This window comes from Podarcis gaigeae (genome assembly GCF_964106915.1).
Source record: "Podarcis gaigeae genome assembly, chromosome: 17".
NCBI lineage: Eukaryota > Metazoa > Chordata > Lepidosauria > Squamata > Lacertidae > Podarcis > Podarcis gaigeae.
The window spans coordinates 37,394,344-37,408,020 of NC_139694.1; the positions used below are offsets into that span (position 1 = coordinate 37,394,344).

Here is a 13,677-nt window from a genome sequence, read left to right on the forward strand (position 1 = left end):
GGAACAGAACCCCCAGTCTGTTGATCAAAAATCCTAATACTGTACTGCCATTTATCTGAGGCAGTGTATGTATCTAAATTGACATATGCTGCCTCAGAACAACAGAAACCAACTAACAGCTTTTCTTAGACACCACTCCCCTTATGTCCTGCCCTTACCACAATTGCTCCTTATAAATTAACTGAAAGAAGTACTTCTATTCTCATGTTATGAATGTGCATTGTGGATGCTTAATAATTAAGTCCGGATAAACTGGTATTTCCTGCTAGCATGTTGTATTATGAAGGTAGCACTGTGGCCACAGTGCTTGGGATTTTGAATGCGGTTTTGAGGCTTTTTTTAACAGCTTTCAAATGTAAAAAAGAAAAAAAATCAATTGTTCAATGGAAATGCATTTAATCAGCTAGCATACAACAACAACAAAGCTTCAAGCAAATGGATGAGTTAATGGACTCCCTTTAAAACCCTCTAGATACTTGCAGTCATATGCCAAGTTTATTTACAAATATGTACTGTACTGCAACAAAGGCACATCTATTTGGCTTCCCTTCACCTTACTTTGTAACCAGCTCATCAAAGGCTTTTAAATATATAATTTGTTTCTGAAATAATTCAGTCCAACCATGCTGTTTTATCAAAGTTTAATCTTGGGGACGTAGGGAAGACAATGTATTCATTTTAAACAGAGCTAGCTGAAACCTCGTGGTTCATTCAGCAGCTAAGTAGAATGTACCTGACAGAAGGCTCCTATGAAGCTATTATCACAGCATGTCTACGGGAAACTATTTTGCAGTTCTCCTGAGCATCTTTTAAAGACAAAAAGTATCTGGTCCCTGCTAGATAAATATTCCTTTGAGAAAGCATATTTTGAATGTGAGCTTTCAATATGGGAAGAAATATAACACAAGGGGGGAAAAGAAAACAAATATTTGAACTATCTCACAAAGCAACCGTGGGTTAAAGCATTCTCTTCCGTCAACAATCTCAGTTCACTTTTGAGAAACATTTCATAATTACAGACCAGGTAAAAATATTCCGTTGAAGTATATTTCAAAGACTCAGAAATAAAAAGCAACCTTCCTTTTTAGTAATCTCATAAATAGTCCTGGAGGACACCAGGCTGGGGAAGTCTGGTTTATCCCAAGCAGGAAACTGGGGACAGTAGAATCATCAAATGACAAGCCATTAAAAGGAGCCAGTGGTGTGCTGATTAACAGTGGTGGACTAGGACTGGGGGACCAGGGTTCAAATTCCCACTCAACCAGAAAGTTTACTGGGTGATCTGGAGTTTGTCACCATCTTTCAGCCTAATCTATCTCACAGGATTGCTGTGAGTATAAAATGGGGATGAGGGAACTGTGTGTGCCTCCTTGAGCTCCTCTGAGAATAATGAGATATAAATGTAATAAATAAATAAATATGTGTGCTGAAGATGGATAAGAAAATTGTACTGGAGTCTAAATGAATTCTTTCTTTACTGAAGAAACTTTTGGAGAGCTACCTGTACCTGAACAACTGTGTTGGCGGATTGCATCAGAATAACTACTGTATGTCAAATATTTTTAGATGTGGTTTTAGTACTGATTGTCAAGTTCAAAACTGGCAACTTATTGAAGCTGGATGGCATTCACCCAGAGTTGAAAGGAACTCAAGTATGAAATTGCTGATCTTTTACAAAAAGTATGTGACTTATCACTAAGTTATATATTTGAACTGGAAAGTAGTCAAAGCAATACCAGTTTTTTTAAAGGTAGACCAAGGATATTACAGACTTGTCAGTCTAATTCTGTCTTAAAGGTAAAGGTAAAGGGACCCCTGACCATTAGGTCCAGTCGTGGACAACTCTGGGCTTGCAGCGCTCATCTCGCTTTACTGGCCGAGGGAGCCAGCGTACAGCTTCCAGGTTATGTGGCCAACATGACTAAGCTGCTTCTGGCGAACCAGAGCAGCGCACGGAAACACCGTTTACCTTCCCGCTGGAGCAGTACCTATCTATCTATCTACTTGCAATTTGACGTGCTTTTGAACTGCAAGGTGGGCAGGAGCCGGGACTGAACAACAGGATCACACCCCGTCGCAGGATTTCGAACCACGACCTTCTGATCGGCAAGCCTTCTGTCTTAGGTGGCTGATAAACAGCATTATTAAAGACAGTGTTATTAAGCTATAGCAGAACATACAATACAAAAAGAAATGTTTGTAAAAAGAAGTATTTGCTTCACCAAATATTGAGAAGTCTTTCAGCTTGTTGCTAAACATGTAGCTAGAACTATAATCAAGCCATTATTAAATTGGATTTTCAAAAATCATCTGACAAAATATCTCAAAATAACTAGGATTTGTGGCAACCTTTGCCAGCAGGTCCGCCACCACCATGTTATGGCTATGAAATGATTAGTGATACTCAGATCAACACAGCGGATACATTATACCAAAGAAGCCAGTGAAATTCTATCAATATCTCATTTATGTAGCTCTGCTCTCTTTATGTAATCAAAAGGGTAAAAGAAATTCTAAATTCATATATGCTGTGAAAATTAATTATAACAACCTGCTCACTCTGTAACAATAAATGTTATTAATAGCTACCCCAGCACCACCAAAAAGACAAGATGGGGCAAAATGTGAATGAATTCACAGGTGCAACTTTGCTGCCAAGGTCATTAGCAAAAATGGTACTAAGTGAATATGCTAACAGGTGCAGACATATGACATATGATCAACAGTTCACCCTTGAGGCCAAAAGCCAGCTGAGCCAGTGACATTCCCATGGTGACTCTTAACTGCAGAGAAGCCCCAGCTTGTATACACAAATGCTAGTTTTAAAAAGGTTCATTGTTTTTGTTCTTTTTTAAATCAACTACTTCATTTGCTCACAATGTCATCAACAGAGACTATGTGATCACGGAAATGTTGGGGGCAATTTAATGTTTTTACTTATTCGGGGTTCAATTTTGTTTTACCTTTTAGTCATCCCAACCATGGAGACTGTGGTTGGGTTACAATGCATTGAGCCCACAAATTAGCCAGACTAAAACTAGTAGAACAGATAAAAAAATTACTGAGAGAAAGCACTGGCTATCTGTCTTGTCTTAAAGTAATAAAATGCAATTTAACAGCTACAACTTGGGAGGAAAATACTTAAAACAAAATTGAAGAAAGTATCTAGACTTGAATGCAGTGGAGAATGGCCAAGGTTATAATTGGCCACAACTAAAAGCAAGTCAGCAGTAGACAGGATTGCCGAAAAACGCATCTACTATGCCATTTTGGGTTCATCTCCTTTAACAGAATGCTATATTTAAGCACCTTGTTTAGCACTACTTAGGTCTCAGCTAATAATAATAATAGTAATTTTATTATTTGTATGCTGCCCATCTGACTGGGTTGCCCCAGCCACTCTAGGTGGCTCCCAACAGAGTATGAAAAACACAGTAAAACATCAAACATTAAAAACTTCCCTAAACAGGGCTAAAGTAATGTTATCTAGCATTGGTAACCATATTTTATAAAATATGCCAATAAGCATATATTTTAAATATGGTTGCCAATGAGAAGAGGGAGTAACAGGCTTCAGTTGCAGTAGGCTGAAGGTGGATATCAGAAAACTCTTCCATATTATAAAAATAGATGGGCACTAGAATGAGTCGTCCAGAGAAGTTATGCAATCTTCTTCCTTAACCTTAAAAAAATGGCAGAACAATGGAAACCTACCATTGCAGAAACTTCAACTGGATGATCCTCAAGGTCCCATTCAACTCTATACAGAAAAACAATAATAATGCTTTTTCCACCTATGACTATCTAATCCATCATATCTCTTCTGGCACTGAATGCTTCTGGATTAACCTCTGACTCACATTAAAGAAACATGGGCTGGGTAACAAATGGCCAGACAGCAGATTCCCCTTCCCTGATCCATGATTCTTCAAAACCTTAGCCATCTAATAGAACAGATTCAGTTATAAGATTAATCATATCTGTAATCTGAATAATGCACATAAATATTTTGGAACAGAGTCTCTAGCTATCATGGGTATAAAACTCTGCAGGGTGGAGGAAGGGTTGCAATAAAGAGATCTGAGATCTCAGAGTCCTCTATGACAGATGAGAAAGGCCAGTCCAGAAAATTTTCTTTTGAGGAAGTTTGATGGGTGGACTTGGCCATACAATTATAATACAAATGATCAACACATTCAGTGTCAGAAACAAATCTCTAACAACCACAGTAACTGAAATTGCCTTAGCGTCAAAATGATTTCTACATTGGTTCCTACTTGTAAATCTCTGATGAGGAAACAACAGTCATAGTTGATGCTGAACTTTGTTTCAAAATAGCATTCATAGATGGAAGAGGTTACAGTTTTACCGACAGAGAAAAATAGAGATTCTGGTTAACAAATCAGCACATCTATAAAGTTAAAAAGAGCCAGCTCACAAGTTTTGGCTACCTTCCACAATCGGACAAGCTATGAACATAGATGTATAGTAGCTGTTAGCCAGAAACTAGATGTAGGATTGGTTTTTGGCTAAGTCAAAAAGTGATTGAAGCTTAAGCCACTTTAAATAAGCTGTCCAGCATGAATGAAAGCAGCAGCAGCATAGGAACTAAGGGTTTTAGATGCAAGCCAGGAGCTCACCTTAGCCATGAACTCACTGGGTGACTGCTGAGAAGACTCAACTTCAGCCCCTCATCTTTATTAGAATTACTTTGATAATATATAGAAAGAAGGCTCAACACTAAGAAAGCACTATCTAAATGACTATTAATATTTTATGGGAAGAAGAAGAATATGAAATCACAGGGTATTTTGTTCTTTAAAAACTCCATTATTATTATCATCATCATCATTAACGTTTCTAAAAACAAAGGGTGAAATAAAACGTTGCCATTTTGCTCATAGAATGGCTTTTTGTCTACTAGCATTAGGCAAGGAGAGGTGATTTTTGACAATTCACCCTTCCCACCATGCCTGTTGAAAATTTGTTCCAAACTGTTGGGTGACCCTCCAGAATAGTGTGGAAGGTGCTGCAAGGGGAAGGAGAAAATCAGCAAAAATCACCTTCCATTCTCTTATGTTAGCAGACTCCTCAGCTGGATCGAAAGCTGTTCCGCTTGAACTGGATTTCACCCAAAAGATTTTCTCCAGCACGCTTTCTTCACAATATGCAAAAGCTACTCTTCCCATGTGTTCATTCTTAAAGACTATGTTGAAAACCCTGGACAAGGCATGGGAAGAGCCAGAAGTGTTACAAATGCAGCATCTGCCAGAATATCAACTCTTGAACATAACATAGACTTCAGAAATGTCAAGGAAATGTCTCAACCTCACCTATGCAGAAAAAAACCATTTAACATTTAAAATGTCTGCTACTCTTGGAATAGAGAACAGCTGTGACTTTGTAGCTGATCATTTGACAAAGCGCCATATACTCAAGCTATATTCAGGACTGGGAAAAGTTCACCAGCAAATTAGGAAAAAGCTGTTTGAGGCATTTAGGAGAGTTTAAACAGATAGTACCATATTCATTATGATCAGTAAACAAGCATTGGTAACTATGCTAAATCTACATATTCTAGCCAGTAGAAAAGAAACGTAAGACAAACCAGGAACCCTGACTTAAAAGCAATGCTTTCTCTATCTGTACTATCAGAAGTGTGATTTGGTCCTCCATATTTGATCACAATGTTCACAGAACTACCTATACTTCCAATTCAGTCTTTGACTGTCTCTTTTACTCAATGTTCCTCCATACTTTAGGCAAAATAAAAACTGCTAGCATCACCTACTATGGCTCAGAAGGCAGGTATATAAAAAAAGGGAAGAATCCATATCATGTTGGATACTGAGAAGTGACTATAGGAAGCAAAAAGGCAGCATACAAAACTAAAACAATAATCCCAAAGCAATCTCCTGCCCAACACTCAAGGAGAAGTCCGGAACTAACCATGCCTATGGAGGGAAGGAATGTCCACCTCTTATTTTGAGAGAGGTACAAAGTCTAGTGTTAGGGTTTACTACTAGGTCCAAGAAACAGAACAGTTCTCTTAAATTTTACACAAAATCCAAGCTTATCTAGCTTAATAGGGTTGATAAAGGGAGCTCTGGTCCCTTTCTGGTCCTGTTCTAACTGCCTCAGGTTTCAATAGGAGTCATTTGCTGCCACTTTTTAAAAGTCACCCACAAACAAATTAAAAAGATGGATAAGATACTATATTAGGTAAAATTGTTGTTAACTCTACAAAATAATACAACCTTGTAAAGAAATGCACAAAAGCTATAAGAATGCAAAAAGGAGAAATGTATACTAACCTACTTGGGGCTAGCTGACGAGTGATGATGAGTTTGATCCCTTCTGCAGTCTGTTGTGTTTCTATGCTGGCTGCAGAAAAGGGACAAAGCACTCCATCTCACTCACCTACATGGAATTCCTTGTTGCCCATGGCTACCAGGCTAGTGCTGAAATGCATAGTCTCTGATGCTTAAACTATTCAGTAAGGGACCCAACCTCTTTTAAGGAGTCTTGGTCTTTGACCAACAGCAGTATTTGGGTTCAGCTACAAGTCAAAACTGTCTGCTATGCTCCCGAAATATATGCAAACAAATAACAGCTGGCTAATATATATTTTTTTTAACTGTTGGAACTCTACACGACTTTTATTTAAAATGTACATTTCAACAGTAACTTAAAATAATCTGAATTGCTTCTGCTTTCAGGTTCTGTTCTAAGGAGACTTGTATTTTTAAAAAAATCATAATTGCAGACACTAGCAATAAACTCATGGACAGGGAACAGAGGGCTCCTTCTGATGAGTGGTGTGAATAAATCACAGAATTCTGCAACAGCAACACCCTCTGAGGGACCCCACCACCACCACCCTATTGCCAGAGATCCTTCCATACTGCCAAAGCAACAAGAGATTAATGGAATCTTGATCTATGCATTGCACCTTTCTGAGACAAATGGATATCTAGCAGCCAAAATTCCAAGTCACGGGAGACTTTACTTCCACTTTCATGACCCAGATAATAAAATCTGCTGCTCAGCTCCCAAGTTCTTACCTTTCTGCCGGCAACAGGAACTAAACCAGGAACCTAGATAGCTGCAGGATATATTTAAATGCCTTTTTTTTTTTTACAGTCTCAAACCATGAGCAAAATTTCATAATACAACTAGGAAACCTGGGTTTGTCTGAGTGTTACTTTTTAATGCACAACAAAAGTATGCAGAAAGCACTCACCAACCTATTTGTCCCTACTATTACATGACTTTCATTTCAAATGCAACCTAAAGGCACCTGGATATTAAAGTATCAAAAAATAACATGATATAAGGTACAAAACAGACAAACAGCTGCAATGGTTCTGAAGAACAATTAATAAAAACCCATCTAAGGAAAGCAAAGGAACTATATATTTAACTTGGGTGATCAGACAAGAAGAAATGCCCCAGATGGAAGTGCTGATCAAACCCCCCACCCATCCCAATTGAAATATTTCACCAACAAAGCTAAATTACTCAAACAGCACAATCCTATGCATGTTTACTCAGAAGAAAGTCCCAGGATGTCCTGTGGAGGATATTCCCCCAGGAAGTGTGTTTAGTATTGTAGCCACAGTTATTTTAAAACAAACACAATCTACATATACACTCTCCCCTCTATGAGGAAAAAAACCCCACTGATGAATTCAGTCTGCAAAATTCCTAGGGGTGGAGGAACTACACAGCCACACACAAAAGGTCTTTAAAAAAAATCCCGCAGAATGAGGTTGATACCACAACACAGGAGGGTAGATGCAAACAAACAATAATAGAAAGCACATACAAAAGGGAAAATAGAGGGGGGTTTTAGGCATGTGGTTAATAGGACATTGTGGAACAATGAGAGTAAAAGCCACAAATAATTTAAGAAGAGGCTTTCTTCTCTTCCCCTATCTAGTCCATTGGAATTCTATACACACGTACTCTGCCTCTTTCCTCCACATGCTAAATAAAATATCAGTATAAAATTCCAGCTCTATCGTTCCTCCCTGCCTCATCATTTTTGAGCACATGACTCACCCAACAAAGAAATTCCATCCATCGTGACCCCCCACACACCTGTCTTTTGAACACCAAATATCACTCACAGATTAAATCACCCCCAGCCTGGGGGGGGACGACTAATTGATACCTCAAGGCTGCACATATTTTCTAGGAACTAAGTCGTGTTGATTTCGAATAATTTAATTTCTAAGTATTGGTACTTTAGATAATAACATAAATCCCCGGCCGGATCCATTTTCTACTCCAACCACCAATACTCCCAACAGTGCTCAGCACGGCGATTCATCCAGACATACTGTAGTCACATGCACAAAAGCCGCCCAGACCCCCTCCTCTTTTTGCGATCTCTCTTCTTACTACCCACCCATCATTCAGGGAACAAAAACCATCCCTAGACCACCCCCTCCTTACCCAAGTGTATAAGGTTTGGGCTAGCGCCCGCGGGGAGGCATCTCTCCATCTCTGTGGACTCCTCTCGAACAAACCCCATGGAAGCAGTGAAAAGGAGGTGGGGGATGCTTACTGCATCAAGGGGGGAAAAGACCCCCACCTCCTTACAAGGAATAACTTCCGGGTAATGGTGAACCTCGTCTGATAAGCAGGTGAAGAGCAATCCTCTCCCTTCTACCTTCTGTCTGGGCTGTACTATTCGGAGGAAACCCCTCCATATATACACAGAGAGCAGGAGGAGGAGGAGGAGGAGATGGAAGCAGAGGCAGCCCTCGTACAGCTTGACATGCCAACAAAGTCTCAATGAAGCAAACTACATGGGGTAAACCATCTGCCCTATAAAAGAGAGGGGGAGAAAGATACACAGAGATGGATGGTGTATAAAGGCAGAACACCCGGATGTCAAACGAATATGTTCTTTCCCATCTTCAGCAGTGGAGATTTCCACTCTCTGGGAGAGCATTAAGTAGGCAGAAATAAGACATGGTGATAGTATTAGCTCACTTCTTCTGCAGACACATGTCATTTAATTTAGTCGGTTTAAAGATGTGCTAGCATGACTATGCCAAGCTCAGCAAAACGTGCGTGCGCACACACAGGCTGCCTCACGTTCTCAGCAGCTCTTGTGCAGGAACAGAACAGCAACCACAAATTTACAAATGCAACTATAACATACATAACAACCACAAATTTGCACATTTTAATCAGAAGTAAATCACATTTGATGCTCATACACTACCAAACTCACAGTTCAATGCGAAAATAAAAACATGAAAATTACACCAATTTCCACAACCATTGTCTTTCTAACATATACTTCATTGAAAATTCTCTCTCATCTTCCAACACCAGAAACAAAACTGAAAAGATCACACATACTTCCACATTTATTCTAGAGCTTCAATCAATTTTAAAACTTTTGTTAATTAAAAATGACATACTGATTAATCAGGATTTTAAATGGTTTAAATACAAGTAAATTTAAAAAACAAACACAAATTATAAAAACAAACATGGCAAATACCATTTTAAAAGAGGTGGTGCCTGCTGCAGAACACGTGTGTATCATCAGAACACAAAGTACAGTAAAGGTAAAGATAAGGGGACCCCTGATCATTAGGTCCAGTTGTGGACGACTCTGGGGTTGCGGCGCTCATCTCACTTTATTGGCTGAGGGAGTTGGCGTACATGACTAAGCCGCTTCTGGCAAACCAGAGCAGCGCACAGAAATGCCGTTTACCTTTTTACCGGAGCGATACCTATTTATCTACTTGCACTTTGACGTGCTTTCGAACTGCTAGGTTGGCAGGAGCAGGGACCGAACAACGGGAGCTCACCCCATCGTGGGGATTCAAACCGCCGACCTTCTGATCGGCAAGCCCTAGGCTCTGTGGTTTAACCCACAGTGCCACCCGCGTCCCATTTACAAAGTACAGGAGTAATAGTCAATTACATTTCACTCATAGTAGACCTATTGAAATTAATGGACACGTCTTAATCATGTTCATTCATTTCAGTGGTTCTATTCTAAGTAAAACTTAGCTGAATACCACTCAATAGTCTGTGACTGAGGGGGTATGAGTTCAGATGTAGCAGAATGGATTGTACCACTTCAGACTGGAGATTGGGCAACAAAGTTTTGAATGCTCCACAGTTAAAAGCTAAAGCAGAAGACAAAAATGTTGTGGTAGATAGTAGTCCTTTTCTTCCCAACATGCTGGTGTTCTTCTTGCAGGGAACATTTTTACATGCAGGAGCATAAAAAATGGCAACCCCACCTGCAGTCTAGCACCCCTTTCTGTTCCATGAACGAAACAAGCCTAAGGAGAAATCTGTACCCCACTTTCCAAAATCCACTGCAACACTCAAGGGCTCACCAGCAAAATAAATAAATGGGAAAGGGGTTTCTCAAATACAGGAACATTGAAAACCACCAAACTAATGGAACAGCAGGAATACTAGAGCCTAATCACCAAAAGCTGGCTTTCATGGTTTTTTAATAGACCCACTCCATTTCAACTATTCTGCTGAGACAATTGCTTTTGGTTCTTACTGAAATGCATTCACAAAAAGAACACCCTTAGTACTACCTGCTTCAATAAAAAACAGGGCTCCTAAACCTCGTAAAAAGAAGTATTCCAAACAGTGCACTTCCTCCTATCACAGTATAGTAGAAAAACCTGCATATGCTGAAATTCCCTTTTCTGTTAGGAACATAAGATGCCTCCATATACTGAGTCAGACCATTGGTTCACCTATCTCAGTATTGCCTCACTGACTAGCAGCAGCTCCCAAAGGTTTCAGGCAGGAGTCTCTCTCACCCCTATCTGGAGATGCCAGAGATTGAACTTGAAACCTTCTGTATGCAAAGCAGATGTTCTACCACTGACCTAGTGAAGGCACAGGACTACTATCCTATACAGAATTTATAAGTATTGTCAGTTGATCCAATCATAATCCTTATCAGTCTTCAGTGACTGGTCGATGTACAACCCTTGGTGTGCTGGAAGATATATCCCATAAATATTGAGGTCAGCATTGCTGTGTAAGAAAACCACTCGTGGAGGGCCATAGCTCAATGGTGGAGCGTCCACTTTGAAAGCAGTGGTTCAATCCCTTGCATCTCCAGGGATAAACACACACACAATCTCAGTCCCACAAAGAATATGCCTCCGATTACAGGGGCCATTTTTATAGCACTGCTTTGTTTGACCATCCACTCAAAAATGTGTTGTTGTTTTTAATTGAAAGCCCGTAAGAAACAGGAGACCAATATCCCAAAAGCTACCTGCTTTCCTGCAAGCAGAAAGTGTGCTGGAAAACCTTGGACAGAGATATAAACTGTATCAGCAACTAGCACACTGTGGATGACCAATAAAAGAGTAGTTGGGAACCTCATGTCCTCAAAATATGAACTAGAGAATGCATTCCTGTAATGTGTTGCTGCCAGGGTGAAGGAATGGCATGCTTTAGTTATTCCCAGAATTAAAAAGAGTGGCCCTTTCAGTTCTTTCATGCACAAGTACTCAAAGCTAATGTCCCCCTTCTTACTCCATATTATCACATCTTTATTGTTATCCAATTTCTGCTTCTTTCAGATCAGCTCCCCTAGCCAAATACTGTAAGCATATTGCCTCCCGAATTTAGGACATGTGTGAGGGAAATCTACAGCGGAAAGTGACAACCAAAAGGAAGGAGGACCAGAGGCAAAACCAAAACGCTGCAGGGCTCAGAAACTCCGGCTTGGTCGATGCCCACAACCATATCCCCATCCCGTTTGAGACCCAGCCTAGGCGATGCCCGCCAAGACACCGCCTTCAATCCCTTCTGGGCGGCCTCAGGCCAGCCCCCCTCTCTCAGCCTGTCCTCCCTCACCGGGTTATTGTGGCGAGGAAAGCGGCTGGCGACCCGGAGGCTGCCTTGAGCCCCTTGCAAGAGAGCAGGGCACGTATGTGAGCTTTCGGAAAGGTGATTCGCGGGACTTTTGCACTGAGGAGCGGACCGCCTCGGGGGGTCGGGACCACGCCGCTCCCCAAGACCTTCTCCGACCGAACCTCCATTTTAGTTCACTGACCTTTCTTCTTGGGGGGGGGGGCGGGTAAAGCGCCCCCCCTCACTCTTGGGCAACTACTTCTCCACAGCCACTGAAACTACCCCTAGAAAAGACCCCCAGCTGCTGAAACCTCCGTTTCCTCACCATCGCCCGCTAAGATGAGGCGGGGAAGGAGGGCGGAGAGGCAGCGCGCGCCAGGGGGGGGGGGAGGGAGAGAGAGAGAGAGAGAGAGAGAGAGAGAGAGAGAGAGGATAATCCCCATTGACTTGACTGCGTCTGCCAGCAGCAGCTCTCCCCCCCCCCGCCAGCCTTGGCATCGGACTATTTGCGCGCGGGGTTTCTTGGGAATTGTAGTTTCTTCTTGTGGGAAGAAAGCGGGCGGGCGAGCGGGGAATGTGGAGGGAGAGTAGCGGCGGGTGAGATTCCACGTCGGCCATTTTGCTTTGCCTCCAGTAATGGGAAGAGATGGGGGGGGTCGTTGCGTTGCCGCGCATTTTAACGGGAGTTACCTCAGTGTTGACAAGAGAAGGCGTGAAGGCCATGCATTGAGTTGTAAGAATTCTAAGCTCTCAAATGTAGAATAAATGTTCACAAATGTACACGGCAAACACAAAAACATAATTTTTTTTCCTTCCAGTAGCACCTTAAAGACCAACTAAGTTAGTTCTTGGTATGAGCTTTCGTGTGCATGCACACTTCTTCGTATCTGAAGTGTGCATGCACACGAAAGCTCATACCAAGAACTAACTTAGTTGGTCTTTAAGGTGCTACTGGAAGGAATTTTTTGTTTTGTTTTGACTATGGCAGACCAACACGGCTACCTATCTCTAACAAAAACATAAGTATATCAACTAGGTGACTGAAATAGTACAGGAGAGCAATCCTGAAGCACATTTTGACTCCCAAATTGACCTCGAATATTTCTCTGCAAGGAGGAAGGAAATGGGAAAAGCTTTCCAATTATCTTTGGACTGCAGGGGCTCCTTGCAAATACAGTATGGCAAGTATCAGGCTGAGCAAACTATCAATATGCATAAGCGATTCAGGAACTTAAAGCATTTACCATCTAAAAGGAATGGCCAGACTACCCAGAAAATGCAACCAAGTAAGGCATCATCAGGTATCCCGGCAGGAGAGAAGCAACACTCTCGATTTTTTACTGGAGACTGCCTCCTTATGTGATGTATGTATGATATTTTGGAGTGTGGTCTTGCGCTGTCTTTATAGGGGCTTTCGCATCATTGTTCTGGGTCTCTCCTACCTCCTTGCAAGGAGAGGAGGGAACTGTTGCAACAAAGATCTGCCTTTCTTTCTATGGATCTTGCCTCCATCCATTCATCATGGACGTAGAGGACTCAGTCCCTTGGGGAACTGGGCAGCAAAAGCCAATACCCCTATTTTTTTCTATAACAATTGTTCTACTGGAACAGGTTTTTAAAAGATTTTTTTTTAAATCCACGGCATGCTATCTTCTGCTGCCCCCTTTTTTCCAAACAAAGCAGCAGAAAACAAATGTTATCAACTTTTTGAAATGTTCCATCTTTCTGGAAAGAAACTACAGATATAGATTATATTCCTACACTCCTATATACCCATTCCCTGGGAGAAAAACCCATTGAATACAG

At 41.2% G+C, this 13,677-nt stretch overlaps 1 protein-coding gene across 50 annotated transcripts in view; it reads right to left on the minus strand.

Moving 5' to 3' along the window:
• Positions 1-12,244, minus strand: part of WNK3 (WNK lysine deficient protein kinase 3) — an 83,819-nt gene extending 71,575 nt beyond the window's left edge. For 46 of the 50 annotated variants that reach the window (XM_083718077.1, XM_083718064.1, XM_083718101.1 and 43 more), the window contains exon 1: positions 8,461-8,669. The gene's annotated coding sequence lies outside the window, so the exon portion shown is untranslated. Of the gene's footprint in view, positions 1-6,314; positions 6,385-8,176; positions 8,297-8,460; positions 8,670-12,073 lie in introns of those variants that run through there. The other 4 variants (XM_083718065.1, XM_083718098.1, XM_083718087.1 and 1 more) reach the window with 4 other exon arrangements.
• Between the last annotated feature and the right edge of the window lie 1,433 nt (positions 12,245-13,677).